This window comes from Castanea sativa, chromosome 9 (assembly GCF_040712315.1).
Source record: "Castanea sativa cultivar Marrone di Chiusa Pesio chromosome 9, ASM4071231v1".
NCBI classification, from domain to species: domain Eukaryota; kingdom Viridiplantae; phylum Streptophyta; class Magnoliopsida; order Fagales; family Fagaceae; genus Castanea; species Castanea sativa.
In genome coordinates this window covers 23643307-23662128 of record NC_134021.1, presented here as the reverse complement: position 1 = coordinate 23662128, position 18822 = coordinate 23643307, and the positions used below count along the sequence as shown (strand labels likewise).

At 35.3% G+C, this 18822-nt stretch overlaps 2 long non-coding RNA genes across 6 annotated transcripts; both read right to left on the bottom strand.

Moving 5' to 3' along the window:
• Positions 1–1805: 1805 nt before the first annotated feature.
• LOC142609509 (uncharacterized) lies at positions 1806–9505 on the bottom strand. Its single transcript, XR_012839619.1, has 3 exons — positions 8679–9505; positions 6216–6287; positions 1806–2009 (listed from the first exon to the last, which is right to left on the bottom strand). It is a non-coding gene; the product is annotated as an uncharacterized LOC142609509 (long non-coding RNA).
• A 3432-nt stretch (positions 9506–12937) lies between these two features.
• Positions 12938–17825, bottom strand: LOC142611261 (uncharacterized). 5 transcript variants are annotated; one of them, XR_012839985.1, is made up of 7 exons: positions 17745–17825; positions 17342–17614; positions 15860–15939; positions 15319–15349; positions 15083–15205; positions 13249–14156; positions 12938–13110 (listed from the first exon to the last, which is right to left on the bottom strand). It is a non-coding gene; the product is annotated as an uncharacterized LOC142611261 (long non-coding RNA). The 5 variants fall into 5 exon arrangements; XR_012839984.1 differs by having other exon boundaries at positions 17342–17818; XR_012839988.1 differs by lacking the exon at positions 15860–15939 and having other exon boundaries at positions 17553–17614; positions 17745–17795.
• Positions 17826–18822: the final 997 nt, after the last annotated feature.

Below are 18822 nucleotides of genomic sequence, written 5' to 3'. Positions count from 1 at the left end.
ACTAAGAGTCTTTGTTGGTATATAAAGAAGTAAGGTCTGATCATGATCATTCGAGAAGGTGGTCTGAGGAGGAATACCTCCTTAGCTTAGCTAGGCAGAGGTCGGAATGTATTGTCTACCACTCAGAAGCAATGTCCCATGAGACTCTGTTGATAAAGATATGCACCACGAGAACATAAGACAAAAAAGAAAATCATGATATATCTAAAGGAAAAGTTGCTACCACCGCATTGAATACTTTGCAGCTAACTCTCTAACCGCATTAATGAGGAGGTGATGCCTGTGCATCAGTGTGCACCTTACAGCTACTCCCAAAAGTTTCAAGGAGGTGCTGATGGGACAAGTATCCATACTAACAATCTGATCCATACGTGGAGGATAGAGAGAGGATGAAGGATGATATAAAAGGAAAAGAAAACCTCCAGAACTAGAGATCAAGAAAGAAATGAGAGAAAAACACTGTAAACTAAGGAACAACACTTGCAATCTGTTATTAAGTGAGGGAGATATATAAAGAAGAGTTAACCTCCTCGGATTGAGTCCGAGGACAATTTACCCTTTATAAACTTGTTTCTATTGTGATCTTGACCCATTATAATTGGTATACAGACTTGTTAGAACCTAAATTTCAAATTCACTCTCTACAAATTTATTGTGTTAGGCTCTTTGGGCCTATTCTCTCTCTATTTTAAGCTTTGGTACAAATTGTGTCTTTACAGGCTCCATTCCTGATCTTAAATTATGTTGAAAAAAAGTATTGACCTTTAGAAATAAATAAATAAAATATGAAAAGAAAAAGTACTGACCTTTAAAAAAAAATAAAAAATAAAAATAGTAGCACATGCTCAAAGAGGGTAGTATTTAATATTTATAACTTTAGCCTACTCAGAAAGCTTGCTCAAAGACTTTTCGGGCTAAGGTTATTTTAGAGAGTAAAGTGAAACATCAAAACCAGCCTCAAAATCTCATTAATATATAAGAATATGGAGATATATTAGAATGAAGTTCAACCCACTTCCTTACTTTTTGTCTCTCCTCCTAATTTTCGCTTTTTTCAAAACAAAAAATTAATAATTTTTTTTTTTGCGCATGCCATGAAATATTAGCAATACAACCCACTTCCTTACTTTTGTCTCTTCTCCTAGTTTTCGCTTTTCTCAAAATATATATATATATATATATATATTCGCTTTTCTCCCACTTTCTTTGCGCATGTCATAAAATATTAGCAATAAATAGAATAATAGTATATCACCCTACCTCTTTCCATGGAAAAAAGATAGACTACAATTTTGTCGCCTACTGTTTATCAAATATTATCAAAAATGTGAATAGCCACCAATAATTTTTGGGCATGGAGCTAAACTGTTGTCTAACCAATCAAATAGGGGTATACTTGAGCTGCTGAGCACTTGACACAATCAAAACTATTAAAATAAAAAACTCAACTTTAATTTCATCATTTTCACTATATTACATATAGTAGACTAGAATATGAAGTCAAATAGCTTTAGGTCTGTCGTACAAATATATAGCTTGTCGTGCCCCAAACCCAAAATGGTCCAAAGCGTGAGAGAAGAACGTTTAAGAGCGAGAACGTAGGACATTTTTCTTTTCTTTTACTCTCCTCAACACATGATAAGAATAAATAACCATACTAAAATCTTCATATAACAAGTTAGTGCTTTATAACACATTTACAAACAATAACTCAAGTCATGTGCCTCCAAATAATGCATGAATATATTTCAAGGCTCCAAATGGATAACACAAAACCACAATCCCTTCTAGAATACACAACCTCAACATTGTAGTTAGGCCTACAAAGCCTAAGACTAACAAACCTCAAGTATCCAACCTCCAATAGAATTAATTATGACATCGTTAAACTTTTTGCAAGATTGAGTCACCAATCAATCATAACATAAACCTCTCAATTAGCATAATGCTCCAATCACCACCAATAAAACAAGCTCCATGCTCGAGGTATAGCAAATTTATCTGAAAAACTGTTGGAGAGTAGGATGTAAAGCCCAGTAAGTAGCATAATTAATGGGGGTGTGAGAAATGCAAGTTTCATGATTATAAACAGTTTACAAAACATGTTTTAGTTTGGGAAATTGCTAACTAAATACTGCAAGATCATTTTCAATAATAATGTAACAAGAATGATTAAATGATGAAACACAAAATTTCTCAAAATAATACCATGAAACTATATATTATAATCTGTAAGCACTAATAATATAATTCCAAAGCCATAAAATCTAACATACGGTAATTTTATCACAAATATACCATACTACCACATAGACCGGTCAAGGAATCCACCCATTCACAACTGGCATGATATTGTCCTCTCTGGTATGTAGACTCTTGGTCCCATGGACAGCAGCCTCACCCATACCCTTAAGGTTTTTCTCTCCCCCCATGGGCAGTAGAGAGAGTGCGTCAAATAGGACATCTCTTGCATGTGGTCTCTTGGCCCCATGGGCAGCAGCCTCACCCACATACAAGCAAGGAACCCCTTCCCCCCATAGGCAGCAGGGAATAACACATTATCCAAAGTAAAAAGGCATTGACCTAGATTTGATTCCGTTGTCACAAAGACTACGGAAACCAAATCGGGTGATCACTAGAAAATCACACATAGCATAGGGTTTAAACCACATAAAGCTCACAGGTATACATTTCCTTTCAAATACATAGTTTATAACTAGGTAGTTTTAGAAAAACCTTAAATAGTCTAACTTCCACAAAGTTTTTAAGGTTTTCAACTTCATTCTTGTCAAGAGATTTTCTATCAATTTCCCACATAACAAAACAAGATAAGCATCTTTAATTTTCTAATATACCATAAAATCCATAATTTCCTTATCAAAGATTAAATAAAAGATGATAATTTTTTCATATCAACAATTCATGCATTTCCCCAAATGCAATACCAAATATGATGCATTTTCATATATAATCATAAATATATTAAGGTTACTACACAATAGTTTTTTAGGAAAATATAGTTTCCATAGGTAGTTTCCAAAAGCGTATCTAACCCAAAAACAACATTTATGCAACATCATTATTTTTCAAAAATCCCATTAAAAAGCTACTTACTTCAGCAATCCAATCCAAATTAACCTCAACCGAGCACCGCATTCAACCAATCAAGTTACTAGTTCTATCACCAAGTACCTTGGAACCTAGAAGCACAAGTATCAAGCCTATTAATAACAAGGCCTACTACCAAATTACGCTATCAAATTTGTCTCCATAAATCGGAAAATATTCCCTCAAAAATCAAACCTAAGGCCCTAAAGCCTAGCTTGACCATCCCAAAACAAGTACCCCTACCCAAACGGGAACCAAACAAGCATCCAAGAAACTCACAGTGCTGACACAACCAAAACATTTCAAATTCAATACCGTAATAATGTGCATCAAAAGATAATATAACATACTCATGAATCTCTTTGAGTACTAAATAATATATTTAAGCCAAGATAAGATCAACCGAGGTTTGGGATTAATTCCACAATTTCTCAACGTTTTAGTCTTGCTTTCAGATTTAGTACATAGCAGGGCAGCCATTTTGTAAAACTTTTTTGGTCAATGAAAAGTTATCCGATTAATTCAAAACTTTAAAGGAACGTTCCCCTATATGTATACAACGTACCACAGAAAATTCAGCCCAAAACGATTTTTATGTAATTTATTAAAAATCATGCATTGCGGCTGACTCAAATCTGTCATAACAGCTTTAGAAAATTGCTTTAGTTGTAAGACTAACCCAAAATATTTGAGAATTTACTCACATTAAAACCACCAAATTTAAAGCATATTAAAAATAAGGAATCAAACCCAAAATATCATATAAACAATTTATCAAACACTAGGTATGCAAAAAGCACATGCTCACACTCCACTTTCAAAAATTCAAAGTTAACACTTCACTCACAATCACATTTGCCAAAGTCATTGCCAAAAATCAACCCCAAACTTCCACAAAATCAACTCATATGATTTGCTCAAGGAACCCAAGTTTTTAACCATTAAGAAACCCCAAATGATCATCATTTGTAAAAGCTCTTAACCATTTAACAAATAAATCCACCAAATCAAAAACCCATTTACTCAATCACATGTATACCACTCATGTAGCTTAATTAGAAAGAAATCTTACAAAAACTTGAAAAGCTACCAAACAATTAAGAGTTTTACCTTTAAAGTTTGAGAGAATGGAGCGTATGGGGTTTCTAATGGGGTTCTCCAGTGAAATCCACCAAAAGTGGTGGTGGATGGCTGGTTTGCCGATGAGGGAGTGAGAGAAATAGAGGGAGCTAGAGTGTGCATGTGTGTGGGCTTCGATGGGTGAGTGAGATAGGAAAATAGAGAAACAAAGAGAAGGGGCAGCTAGTCAAGAGGAAGAGAGATATCAACGTGAAATGAGGAAGAAAAGGGGTGGGGGGGCTGACTTAAGTTGAAAAGCTTAATTACCAATTTGCCCCTCAAGCTTCCTTCAAATTACACTTAATAACTGGGGTGTTGCATAGTTGACTCCTAATATATAATAATAAAATAAAATAATTCAATTGTATATACATTAATATACTATGATCGATCTAGGCCAAAAGCTAAATTGATGCAAACCAATTGTATGCAATAATAACATAAATAGTATATGACTCTCTGTCTTCAGCATGATAGTAACCTCTAATTCGCAAAAATTCTGCAGCACGTGACCAATAAAGATGAGATGCATAAACAATAGTAATAGTGAAAATGGCCAAATACCACCATTTTGCAAAATTTGTAGCAATTGAGAACTGTTTCGGAACTAATTAGCAATGTACCACTTTTTAGGTACTCGAGTTCTAAATGGTACTCGAGTTTAGTAAACTCAAGTTCCTAGTTTCTATTCCACAATGGCGTTGGCTGAGTTGGCATTTGACATTAAAAAATGCCACGTAATACTCGAGTTTAAGAAGCTCAAGTACTGTGTTAGTCTGTACCCGAGTTTCTATAACTCAAGTATGGCTCGGGTCTAATAAACGAAATAATCGAAATCATCCAGATTCATACTCGAGTTTCATGGATTCGAGTATTGTGTTAGCAGTACCAGAGTCCTCTAAACTTGAGTTTTGTCTTCAGATATGCCTCTTGATACTACTTAATGGCTTCCACTTATACACCTTTTAGTGTTGTCATGTACAGTGGAAACTATCATGCCTATCATTTTTTTTCTCTGTCATGTACAAAGGATACACACCCATGAGTATACACTTTCACCATTCTATAAAATATTTTGTCATTTAGGGCTTTCATTGGAAATATGCTTGAGTACCACAGCTATCTCCTTTATTATTATGCATGTTTGTCATACCACTTCGTGGCAATATATATATCCAAATCCCAAAATGAAGTAAAAAAAAAAATTAAACTACAAAACAATTGCACAAAGACCACACTTTGTATTTCAAAAGATAGATACAATAAGATTCTTCATGGCAGACTAAGGTTCTTCACCCATATTGTTGTTCACTAAGGCAAAACACACCAACAAAATTACAAACATGAAAAATAACCATGACAAAACCAGCTTGTATATTCTCTCACACTCTCTCTAACCCTCTTAAGTTTTTCCCTAGCTTCAACATAAAGCTCATGAGCTTCTCTTCCCCCCTTAATTTTATTGATGCATAGGTTTGTTCTAGACTTGTGTCAAAATGCTTTTATCTTATTCTCCATATCTGACCCTAGCCCTTTCTTAATATCTGCAATGAAAAGTAGTTGTTTCAATATAACCTAAATTAGGCTCAGTTTGAACCAGAGAAATCACACATAACTAAAACTGAACTTCTTCACAAGCAAAGAAATCACTATAATAGAAGTAGCACACTGAATTTCTTGCTGTCAGTAATAAATTCCATCCTCAAAGCCAAATTCTGTTGAACCAATCACAAAAATAGGTAATGCCAGTGGATTAACATACAAATCAAATAGCCTCATAGCAATTTTAAAGATCTAAAAACATTACCAAAGAGCCTTCTTAAAACTCATCAAGTACATATTTTTGAGTAATACAACTTGTAAATGGGAAGAAAAAAGCATCCATAAGGTTGCCTAAAGTAAAAGGAAGTTACAGTTTTCAAGACATACTGATGACAAACGAACAGATTGATGAACATAAAGTGAGAAACAACAAAAACCATACTTACAAGAAAGCAAGTTGAGGGATTTTGGCCAAAAACACGGGAAAAGGCCCAGACAAGTTATTGTTGTTCAGCCTCCTAGTCTCATAACATGACAAAAATAAACAGTATTAACTAAAATCATATAATTGATTACATAAAAAATCCCAAAACATAAACTATACACAATATATATATGGTAGGGTACTTGAAGATGATCATGTTAACAAAGGCCAAGTCAAAGTTGAAACCCTTAATGGTAGGGTACTGGAAGATGATCATGCTAAGGAGAGTGCCTTCACAATTGTAAAATACGCAATCAAAGAAAACTTCTAAGATCCAATAGGTTAAAAGTGGAAAAGTGAAATCATGGCCAACCCACAAATGACTAAACACCCTTCAGAGAAAGAAAAAAATGAAAAACATTACATTACACATAGGGCAATTACACATTACATTACATTAACCAATTAGTATGCAATTTTTGCGATAAGCCAAATGGCAATGCTAATGACTTTTTGTGTGCATCCTATAGGGAAAGTAGCTTATAGTATAAATGTCATATTTGGTCCTTAAAGTTTTATCAAATTTTTCTTAAGTTTTAAAAATACATAATTGAATGGCATATAGCATGCATTTTGATCTTATGGCATATATGCATTTTGTTTCAAGTTGCATTTAGAAGGATGCCACGATTCAAACTTAGCGTATCTAATCTGTGAGACCACCACTCGTCGGTACATCGTTCCGCTTAGGGCATGTTCTTCGGTTATGCCCCTTATGGATCACATAACCCGCATTGCACTTTCCTCCCCCCTCCTTCCATGGTGTGGTTCTCAGCCGTTTCCCACCCTCGTCCATCTCATTCTTGATTCGTGTTGAGACAGGGCGACCTTTCTCTCAAATCAATCGGGGGTTAGGGACGACCCTTCGAGTTTCTTTAGGATCCAGCCATGATAGTCTATCTTTCAATGCAAGGAAAACAGGAGCATAGCTCCGGAACATTGTGTTCATGCTATAGCATGGGTCAATGTACTGCTCTGCATTAAGTCGATACCTAATACAAACTAAAATGACATGTGAGCATGGTATCTTGTACAGTTTCCAACTCTGACATGTGCAAGTTCTTTGCAGTAGATTAACTCCATGTGTGTGATCCCCATGTCCAATAGTCCCTGGATTATGCGGTGTATCTACTTGATATGATTATTGTTATCCGCTCAATCTCGTCACCCTGTGATGCTCTGCCTTCACCTTATTTCTCTTGAAGATATCCAAGGCATATTTACATAATTTTTTCCCCGAATTCAACTGCCCTATGCTCTTATTGCAACGATCATCGAAGTAAGCATTCAGTTTGAACCATGTGTATTTCACCATTACCGTAATGAGCAGGCTGCGAGCACCCTTTAGAACACCATTGAAGCACTCGGAGACGCTTGTAGTCGTCACCCCATAACGGTAACCCTCGTTAAAAGTTAGAGCCCATGTCTTTGGGCTCTAACTTTTAACGAGGGTTACCGTTATGGGGTGACGACTACAAGCGTCTCCGAGTGCTTCAATGGTGTTCTAAAGGGTGCTCGCAGCCTGCCCATTACGGTAATGGTGAAATACACATGGTTCAAATTGAATGCTTACTAGGTAGCACTTGTTGCCCTCTATACTAGATTCTTTAAAGTTTCATTGTTCCATTTAGTGTTGACGTTACTGCATAGATGACGAAGGTAGTAACGATGTTCTATCATGGGAAGTTGCAAAAAGTCTTAATTAGTGTCTCTGAAGACAGCGTGTATCCCAGGTGTCTATCAAATATGACGCACAGCTTGCTCCGATTGGTAACATACGTTCTTATACAAGCCAAGAACCAACCCCAAGTCTCTGTGCTCTCGCTCTTGACAACAGCAAAGGCTAGTGGATAAATATTATTATTAACATCTGTCACCATTGCAATCATCAATTTCCCTTTATATTTTCCATAGAGGTGGGTTGCATCAATGCTGATCACAAGCCTACAATACTTGAACCCAACAATACATGGACAAAATGCCCAAAATTCGAACTTGAATGTATAGATTCCCCGTTCATAATTATCGTCCACTAATAACTTATACTTTGTACCCGGACTTGCATCCTTAAGTCCTACCAAAAAATGCGGCAACTCTGCATAAGACTCCTTAAAATCCCCGTATATAGCTGCAACGGCCTTTTGTTTGGCATCCTATACCTTGTATGTGAACCATAATGATTACGATAGAAATGAATACAAGTTAAATAATTATAGTTGAAGAAAACAAATCAAGACTTGTAAGGCTATAAGATGAAGATAATATTTCTTTCTCTTTATTCCTTTTTCTTTTCTTTTTTTTTCAATTTCATTTTTCATAATATAAAGTATTCATAGGTTTTGGGAAAAAAATATCATGCATATACTTCCATGAAGACTAATGTCTCTACATTAGATTGAAAAAAAAAATGCAAGTTAAAGAATACCTTGTAGTGAGATACTTTGTATTTTAAGTCTGCCAAAGCAACGTGGCGTAAGTTCTTTATCTTATACGTGGGATCTTCTCGTATATAGTGCTCAAGTATGTATGCTAGGAACACCAAATCAATCATCCGACCATCATAAGCATTCTAAATTTTGTCGCACGTGTGGGGGCCCTTGCATTTTGCCATCGTCCAGACATTGTCTCCCTTGCAACAGATCGCACGGACTAACCATGGATAGGAATCATCCTCACAACTCACTATAAGCCTCTTTAAGTCTGAATGCTCAGTTTTGAAACTAAAATTCTCTCGTACTGCGTACTAGGTCAACGCATGTCGCACCGCCAATTTAGTCGCAAATACCATCCCTTTCATTGGTTGCTCCCCAGGCGTCCAACTTGATAATTTTGCTTGCATAACTGGTGATGAATCAAACATATTATCCCAAGTGTTTTTGGTGAACCATTCCAGCGTAGAATCGGGGCCAGGGCATGTGTCTCTATTCTCTTCTACAACCACATCTTCGATATGATCAACATCCTCATGTTCACCCATGTATCTAGGAGCTCCTCGAAGTCATCCCTAGTAACATTAATATGGGTTGCATCATCACCAAGTCCGTGACTATCTTCATTTTTGGATGTGCCCCCATGCACGTCATCATGAGATAAATGCTCTCCTTCATGCATTCCCTGGAGCACTTCCTCCTCCTCAATCGAGTTCACATGTGGAAATGTCTGCCACGGTTCACTGCCATACCTATCCCCTATGTTCTCTGCACACCCTTGATAAGACTGTAACGGTATTGAGTCGATGTGCTCATCTACAGTTTCATCCAAAACAGTATGTTGTGAACCCTCTCCAACCTCTACTATGGCGGGCTCAATAGTGACATAAAGATTTGAAGCAACAAATCCCTTCACCACCATTTGTTCAACAACTTCCCACATCATCTTCACTTCGGTGCCACCCAATAACTGTAGTGAATTGTAGAAAACTTGGGTGTCTACAACCTGTTGAGGTGCTCGATACACAATGGAAATGCTATGCCTAGAGTGGTCTAACCGCATCACCCTCAATATTCTTCATTGCAATGGCGTAAGGCCTATCCCACGCTTCACCTTAACGCATTTTTGCTTTTGGTTCGAGCCTTGGTATGACAACCCATGCAACTCATGATAATATGTCTCTCCATCATAGTACACATAGAAATAGTGAAAATCCATCTCCGACCTGTTCAAAGAATATTGTAGTTGTCATAATCTATAACCACTTAAATAAACTTGACGTATGATAAAAATAATTTATATTCAAACTCAATTAAAAGCCTGTTTCTGTATAGACATATAAATAATTGAATCTCGATCATTCAAATAATTTATACACATAGACATAATGTGCACTTAACCATATATGTATTTTGCAAACGTATAAATAATTAAAACTCAACCATGGGCAAACTTTATTTTATGAAGCCAATTTTTTTGTTGAGTAATGAATTCATATTACTATGAACACCCGTATTACTGTAAAAGTGAACAGATATCATATTACCTCTATCTATCAACCATGAGTTTTATACAATTAAGCCACACGTGAACTATACTTGTCACTATGTAGTTCTAGCACTTGCTTATTCTAAAGGTGTCGTTAGATTGAATATTTTCAAAGGATTTGCTAAATTTTCTTCTATTTACACCCCCACTACGTTTATGTGTGTAACTTACAAATTAAAAGGAATTGCATATTTTTTAGCTAACAAGCAATTACTTTTTCATGTGTCCTCGACATGGTGGTTCTGAATAAAATAATCTTACTATGCATGCTCTCTATTTGCTATCATATGGTCAAGCTTGATTCTATTATATTTGTGCTCCATTTGTTTTGACAAAAATTTTTATATATATATCAACAGTTGTACGTAGTTAATATTGCAAAACTCATTACATGAAATACACCCCATGCATAAAAATCTCATACGAACCACATGCAAACACAATCTAAAACTAAGCATTTAACTATTACCTCTTTGTATTGAGCACAGCAATGTTGACCCAAACGTGGAAATGGACAGCACGTTGGTCTTGGATGGAGATACTGACACTGATAGACAAAGACTTGCAGATGGTGACCCAACTACTAGTAAAGCTTCTGCTTCTTCAGACCAATAAGCCTTCTGCCTCGTTAGATGTATCAAGCTTGGAACAGTAGGTACTGAAATTAGTTGAAAGCTGGCAAGGGGTTAGTTTGTTAAGTGGTACTCGAGTTCACAGAACTCAAGTTTAAAAAAGAACAATACTTGAGTCTATTATTCTCGAGTACCATTCATTTGCATTCATTGCAATGGTTGGCACCAGTAAGTAGGTGTGGGTAATAAGTATATAACTCAAGCTTATCAGTCTCGAGTACTGTACTTGCTATCTACTCGAGTTTGTATACTCAAGTTCCTTTCATCAAGTATCTCATCAACCACTTCGGCCGTTTCTACCCAACATCAACTTCAACAAACAAAAAAACTACTATGGAAAATATTAGACACAATATATGTGAATTTTTTATTTAAATATTTTATTAATGTAGCAGAAAATTGTAAAACTTGTGATTAAATTTAATACCACATCAATTTATATTTGTTACCCAAGTCAAAAAAAGATACTAGTTTGACGCAAATACAAATTCTTAGCTCCTACTAAGAAGATATATAAAAGCTAAAGCGTAGCATTTATAAACATACTTATTATTACTTAAACACTACGGCACTATTTAGAATTTGGTACACATTCGCTCAGGTTGGCACCTTTAGCTGACCAGAATCATTGAAATTGTCTCTTATTTGTAGTAAAAGTAAATAAATTCCAACTTCTACTCACTTTTTTGTTTTTTCAATCAATTTTGAAAAGTGATTTACCAAAATAGATTTTAATAGAAAAAGAAAGCGTAACATTGTATGCAAATAAGCACTACTACAAGTTCTCTGAAAAAAATATAAGGGTACGACTTACTTCCCCTACATGTTTGGATTGCCACGATAGCAAACGCACAGGATTTCAACTTATATGTTTTTCAAGCTACATGCACATATTAGCTAATGGCCTTCAGCCATTTTCACAACCGCAGTCTTGACACCAATGACTGCTCATGCGCTCTTAGTATTGTCTTGATCCACAAAGAGAAAAAATAAAATTAATAAGTGAGAATTGCTAGCATTGAAACACATACAGCACATTCACAGGAATTTGTAATATAAAGCAATTTAGGATAAACTCTACAGTCAGGACTAGTGTTTCTTTTATTTTATTTAATTGTGTTTCCCTTGTATATAATATTCGGCAAGATATGTAGGCCCCTTTAGTAAAGAACAATAATGGATTCTATAAGCTCTTCAACTGGAGCCAGCTCCTTTTTGTCAATTAGCACAAATTCCTACATAAAACCAGTGCGACAAGTTTAACTAAAAGCTTCATAATTAACTGATAAATTCTTACATCAAACAAAAGGTGCACTTTACATCAGGCATACTTGTAGTAGAAATGAAAATATTGGGATTGGACTTGTCAATCAATTTATAACATGTTTCAAAATTGCACATTTGGGATGTCAAAAACACATTTTGACAACTAAATAGAGAAATCAATGGGACGACTTGTCCACTATCTATATCCAAGATTAATGGAGGGTGTTAAGTTATTCCATGACCTAAGGTTCTGTCACAATTGCTCCACAGAACCATGATCCAAGGAAACAAAGCTTTCAGTATCTTAAAAGAACTTAATGCTCGATTATTTTGTAACTGTTCCCCAATTGCAAATCCTAGTGTAAAATGAACAAGCACAAACATGGAAGAGATCCGTAATGATGTTCATGCTTTACTATGGAACATAATGCTAGCTTTGATTTGTTGCAGTGGGATGTTCCCAAATGCTAGCTTTGATTTGATCTTTCTGAACACTTGTGCAGACTATTACTAAATAGCTTTGATAATAAACACCTGATAAAATGTAAGTGCACACATGCATGCAAGAGAGAGAGAGACAGAAAGAGTTACTGTTGACAGCAAGCCACTCATTCAAGTCCTCCCCAGTAGGAAGTTTTACAGCCTCCCTTAGGTTTCCACTTCCTAGAGTGCCATCAATGTGCTTTCTAATTTGTGCCCCCTGCATTAGAACAGGACAAGTACAAATACACATAACATAGCAGGTCTATAGCATTGCTAAGAAATTTTATATACTAAACACCAAATAAAAACCAATAGTGATAAAGCTGACAAAAGAACCAAAAATACCTGGGAAGGTGTGTGTGATGGAAGGAATATATTTAGGGGCTGATACGGAGCAGGAGTTCCATATGCTCCATAAGGCGACCTTGAGGGAGGTTGATAATTTCCACCATATGCACTGCTAGGACCACTAGGCTGCATTTGTGATGGTGCAGTTTCCTAAACAATACGCATTAAAAAAATTCAAAGGATAAGAACATACACATTAGAATAACTGGGAGAAATGCAACAATGTTTGCAATTACACAGCAGTTGAGACAACTATATCACACAGAAAAGAGAGTCACAAATAAACACCTGATAATATGTTTGAGAGGTATCGTAGCCATAATTGGATTGATCAGCACCCTACACGGCTGCACTTTGTGTTTGAGAATTTTCGAGAGGCATAACCCTGGCTTCTTTCTCTGCAACAAAAAAATCCATCAACTGAAACCGCATACTGAGGCAACAAAAGCTATATCATAGAGCTGGCCCCATTAAAATCAGCATTTTGAAAAGAATATCATAAAAAGAAACCAGGGATCGGTCCACACATTGATTCATCAAAGTAAATTGAGGCTATTCAAGATAAATAAACTGCCTTTAGGTAAGGTGATCGGCTAATCTTAAAGTATTGATCCCGTGTGCTCTCCCACAAGGATGCGCCACCAACATGAGCAATAACTAAAGCATCGGCCATTTTATTTGCAGATATGCACTGTGAAGACATAGAGTGTAACCCAATAAGGGGAAAAAAAATTGTATCTATATTTTAAAGATAGAATCAAATGGTTTCAGGTCCTCTATGGCAACATAGGTGTGTATGAGATGCACATGTAAATACATTCTTTTCCCTTTTATGTAAATATATTTTCACTCTTTCATCTGTATTTAAACTACTCAGTTAAGTAAAAAATGTTACAAGCTTATAGGGTCAACATCACAATTTGCCTTCTTGGTAGAAAAAACTTGACATATACCATTAAAACAGAAAATTCAAAGCCAATAAGTTATACATTGGCCTTAGGCAAGGACTTAAATAAGATAAAACCCAGATCTTTAAGACTACAAAGATCAACCATAACAATATTATATTTAACAGTTCATATCTCTATGTAATTAAAAAATTTTCCTCGTGTCCTCTTCACGACAAAGGGTGCATGATCAATTGTCCCAGGATTTCCCAACACTATAACAGCAACCATTTCAACAGTCCCCAGAGCCTGCAAATTGGACCAAATAATGAATTAGCCCTTAAGTGCTGATGCTCCAGATATAATCTCGATCAATTTAGTGGTAATAGATGCTTGACGAATTCTATCATGAACAATCAGATGAACAACAGAGATCAGTCATGATGGAGACAGAAATACAAAAAATGAAAGTACACAACTATTATATTAACTAACAAGAGTAGCTAAAATTGGAAGAAAATATTTCAATTGGTGAGGTCCATTATGAATGACCACATCATTGTTCACACACTCATGCTTAATCACTTTCCATATAGAGATAGAATTTTACTAAAAGCATTGCCATTGTCACAAAAATGGAACATATTACAAAGAAAATATCACTATTAATCTGGCATTAAATAATGGGCAATTTCTCCACAACTACGCATGTCAATTTTTTGCCCCCTTAATACCTAGTAAGAAAGATGGAGTTCCAGCTAAAACCTTTGGATTTGAACATAATAGAACAGTCCTAGAATAGATTTCTTACATCTAATTTATTATTCATTGCAATGCTATTAGACACCAGTAAAGCTAAATGGTATTAAAGCTCTAAAGGAAATGTGAACCAAAGATTATGTACTATTGCAAAAAAATAATCAAGCCAAGTGGTATCCTTGTTTTTGGGTTTTTGCTTCAGTGCCTCTCAATTTAGTCAATAAATTTTCTCTTTTTCAATAATTTTGAAAATTGATATACAACAAAGGTTGCCCTCAGAATTGTACAGCAATAAATTAAAAATTTAGCCCAAGTAATCAGCCAACTAAGAAGACTCTCCAGGGCTCATACTCAATATTCTCTCTACAAGCAATAAATCATTTGGGGTTGTGACCTGCAAAACAATCTTGACAAAATGATTTATAGTCCAAATAGATGAGATTTCCCTTCAATAGCTTACTGGAAATTTAACTCACATTGCTCAATCGCCACGTATCCATATTCCTTGATGATATCAACTATGCTCATACAAGCTTGAGCAACAAATTCCTTGTCATCATCTTCAGTCACAATCTTGATATAAATATTCATCACAGTATCTGTAGATTACAAAAGGCACTATAAGATTTCTACTACTACTAGAAAAACAGAAAACTAGCCAGGCCAACAATTTCAAGCTAAGATGTTTATCATTCCTACATCATGTTCTTACCAAGAACTTCTTTTGTTTTTGCCAGTCCTTCCTGCAAAATGAGACAAAGATTGTGATCAATTCAGTAGTATATATTTCCACCTATGGGATTTAAAATGACATAAAGTAACAAAACCAAAGCTAGCTTTCAACTGAAGTTGCAAATCTGAAGAGGCTGCTTCTAAAAGCATTGACAACTAGATAGTTCTTTATTGACTAATATCTATATCAAACTAATATTGGCAAATAAACAGCTCCACAGGATCTAAATAAACAAAATCCAGATGACAAATTAATGCCACGGTTTGGCAAGTAGAAGAATCAAAATTAGAGAGAGAGAGAGAGAGAGAGAGAGAGGATTCTGATGCAGACTATATGTTGACTCTGATAGATCGCCTGTGCTGCTATTAATATGCCAATTCAAAAATGACAGAAAAATAATAATGAAGTACTAGATAACACGAGGGTATAATACAATGACCCATAGTGTGAGAATGAAAAAACTCTTGCAATACGTACAGAAAACAAGATTTTAACAAATAAATTTGTAATGGGATGTCACCTTGACTAGTAGAAGTCAATAAACTATTCATCAAAATAGTATCATATCCAACGATTCTGTTTATGAGGATTTGCTGCCACCTAGTAATAAGAAAATATCCATTTACGTTCAACTCTCTACAAATATGCATACACCTCAAATTATAAAGTTCAACAAATGGTAGACAAATTTAAAACATAATTAAGTTTACCAAATTGTAAGGAAGCTTTGTAAAGCTTTCAATTGATCTCAAACAAGCACACTAATGGTATACTGAAGTTAGAACCTTTGTATTATTCCTAGAAGAATGCCGGTGCATTATCTTCCTAAACAGGCATTGACACAATTGTTCTCAGTGGCTCTAGCTAGTTAACAAAAAGAAAATGTAGAGTTTGTTTAGACCCCTTTAACACACAATTGGATTAACCTAGTTAACAAGTCAAGTTATTACTTTGTCCAAATTCCAAATCTAGCTTAACACAATTATATAATCATATCAATGCAAAGTACGGAATATAAAAAACACAAAGATATGATGACCTAAGAAAACCAAACCGGTAAAAAACCTGAGGAGAATTTAACCTAGCTATCCTTAAGGTAAACTTGAATCCACTATGAAAGAATCAAAGTGTACAATAGCGATTTAGACCACTAACATCCTATTGCTACCCACCAGTAGAATTTACTGACACGACCACGTGCAAGCTCCGAGACCACGGACTCCTTCTTTCTTGGATTCTCCAGGAAGTACAAGCACTCCCGCTTGTGTATCTTTAAACTCTTATGGCAGCAACTGAACGATCATCAAGCTCTCGAAGAAATCTCCTTCTTGATAATCCCAAGCTTGTGTGAAGGCAAGCACCTCTCAGATTTCACAAGAGATTCACACAAACAGCAATATGAGCAACCTCAAAAACGTGGCTAGGGTTTGCCTTTTATACCTAGGACAAAATATAAAACCCTACACATTATATGGGCTTAAGGCTAAGTTGGAAAATCTGCAGAAAAACAATCTGCACGACTTTCGATCGGTCGAATCTAATTCTCGATCGATCGAGTTAGGTAGAAATGCACAGTAACTTCTGCAGTTAACTCGATTCCAACTTTACATAAATCAAATACTTTGAGCAAGTCTAAAACACAACTAGACACCTGTTTTTTTATCATGGTTTGCCAACAATACATATTAGAGTTCTAATACATTAGTTCCTAAGTACTTAGAACCTAACAAAAAGCTTTAAGTTTTAATCACAGATGATTCTCAATCTGTATTCTAGGTTTCATACTACAGAAAGGCAGCCCCAGTTCCAGTATTGGAGGAAGCACATGGCATGGAAAGCATAAATATAAAGGTCCACGGAAATTAAAATTTTGAAACAGCCTGATATCAAAATTATGAATCAAGACTTAGAAACCAATAATTGAAGCAAAAATAGGCTCTAGACAGAAAAATTGCCACTTCCAAGCTCAATTTAAACCAGAGTTATGTTCAGAAGAAATAACCTGTTTCCAAAACAGGAATGTCGAGCTAATATGCTAATGTTAATGGTACGAATATTATGGCGAGACCTTGCTTCTTCAAGTAGCAAAAATTATCCGAACAGGACGAGCGCTTATTAGAATATTGAAATGTTAGATGTTAGAAAACCACAGCAGAGTATGCAAACAAATTTCATGAATTGCAAGGAGGAATCAAATTTGGTGAAAAGATTACCTTTTCCATAGTGTATATATATGTTGGCTCAAATGCTTTGATTCTCTTCTCAAGTGAATGCACTAAAAAAGTAATAGCAAAAAAACAAGAAATATATAGCACAACTTAGGAAATCAACAAAGTGAAATTTTTATCATTAAACTTCTATCACAACAGGAAAACAAGGTGGTTCAATAACTCTACGGTCCTTACCAAGAAAATTATCTTAGCAATTATTATTAACACTTTCTACTTATCAACAAAAATTATTATTAAAACTTTCCCAGTTCCCCCCTCCCCCAATAGAAAGGGAACAAACAAACTCGAATATCTTCTCTCTATATCTCTCTAATTGTCTAACTGTCGGTTGGGTGATGGGTCCCACCCAAATAATTAGGTATGCTTCAATATCGATATTCAGCAAATAACGTAGCAAGATCATAATTGGGGTAAAATGTAATTATGGACACAACCTTTTATAATTCACCCAAAGCTGCTCTTGGCAGCCCTAAAGAATGCTGCTAAGCAAAAATAATAAAAATGAACTCCCAAAATAAACTTGTTTCAATGGATTTTGTCCCCGTTATATTTTGTAAGTATAAAACATTTGCCGACTAACCAAAAAGCTGAAGTTAGATTGAGCACCAATATAGTAAACCAGCGTTCTAGAATTGCAATCAGCATGGCTACTAGGGACTCACATTCATCCAAGTGAGGACAATAAATTTTAAGAAACTATAGTTCTACCTAGGAGTTTTCAATTTTTGCATAATCACTATAATTCTGCAACACGATGATAGTAAATGAGGAGAACTAAAAAAATTTCCAGCCTTTCCAAATGAAGTATATGCAACCATTTGGGAATATCAATATTTATATTTATACTTGCAAGATTCTGCACTTGAAATTTCAAATTCAGCAAATAGAGACTTGGCCTTGATACAATAAATCAAATATGGTACAGTATAAGTTTCTCCTTATAATGCATTTAGAAACCAAGCAACTTTCACGATGCATGTTTGGAAAAATATGAAAGGGAGAGAGAGAGAGACAGTTTTTTTTGTAAGTAACTGAACAACATCTGCATCAAATATTGAAGCCAATTGTCAGTCCTACTGGCTGATAATAACAAGAAATATTAAACCTGTCTGTTATGAGTATGAAGACCAATAGAGGGCTTCCATCACACATTTAGTATGACTAAAAATTTTTAAAAAGACATTCAAATTTTAATAAATTAATAAGATGACATGATTTGAACAAAGCAGAACTTCATGATAGACATATGAGA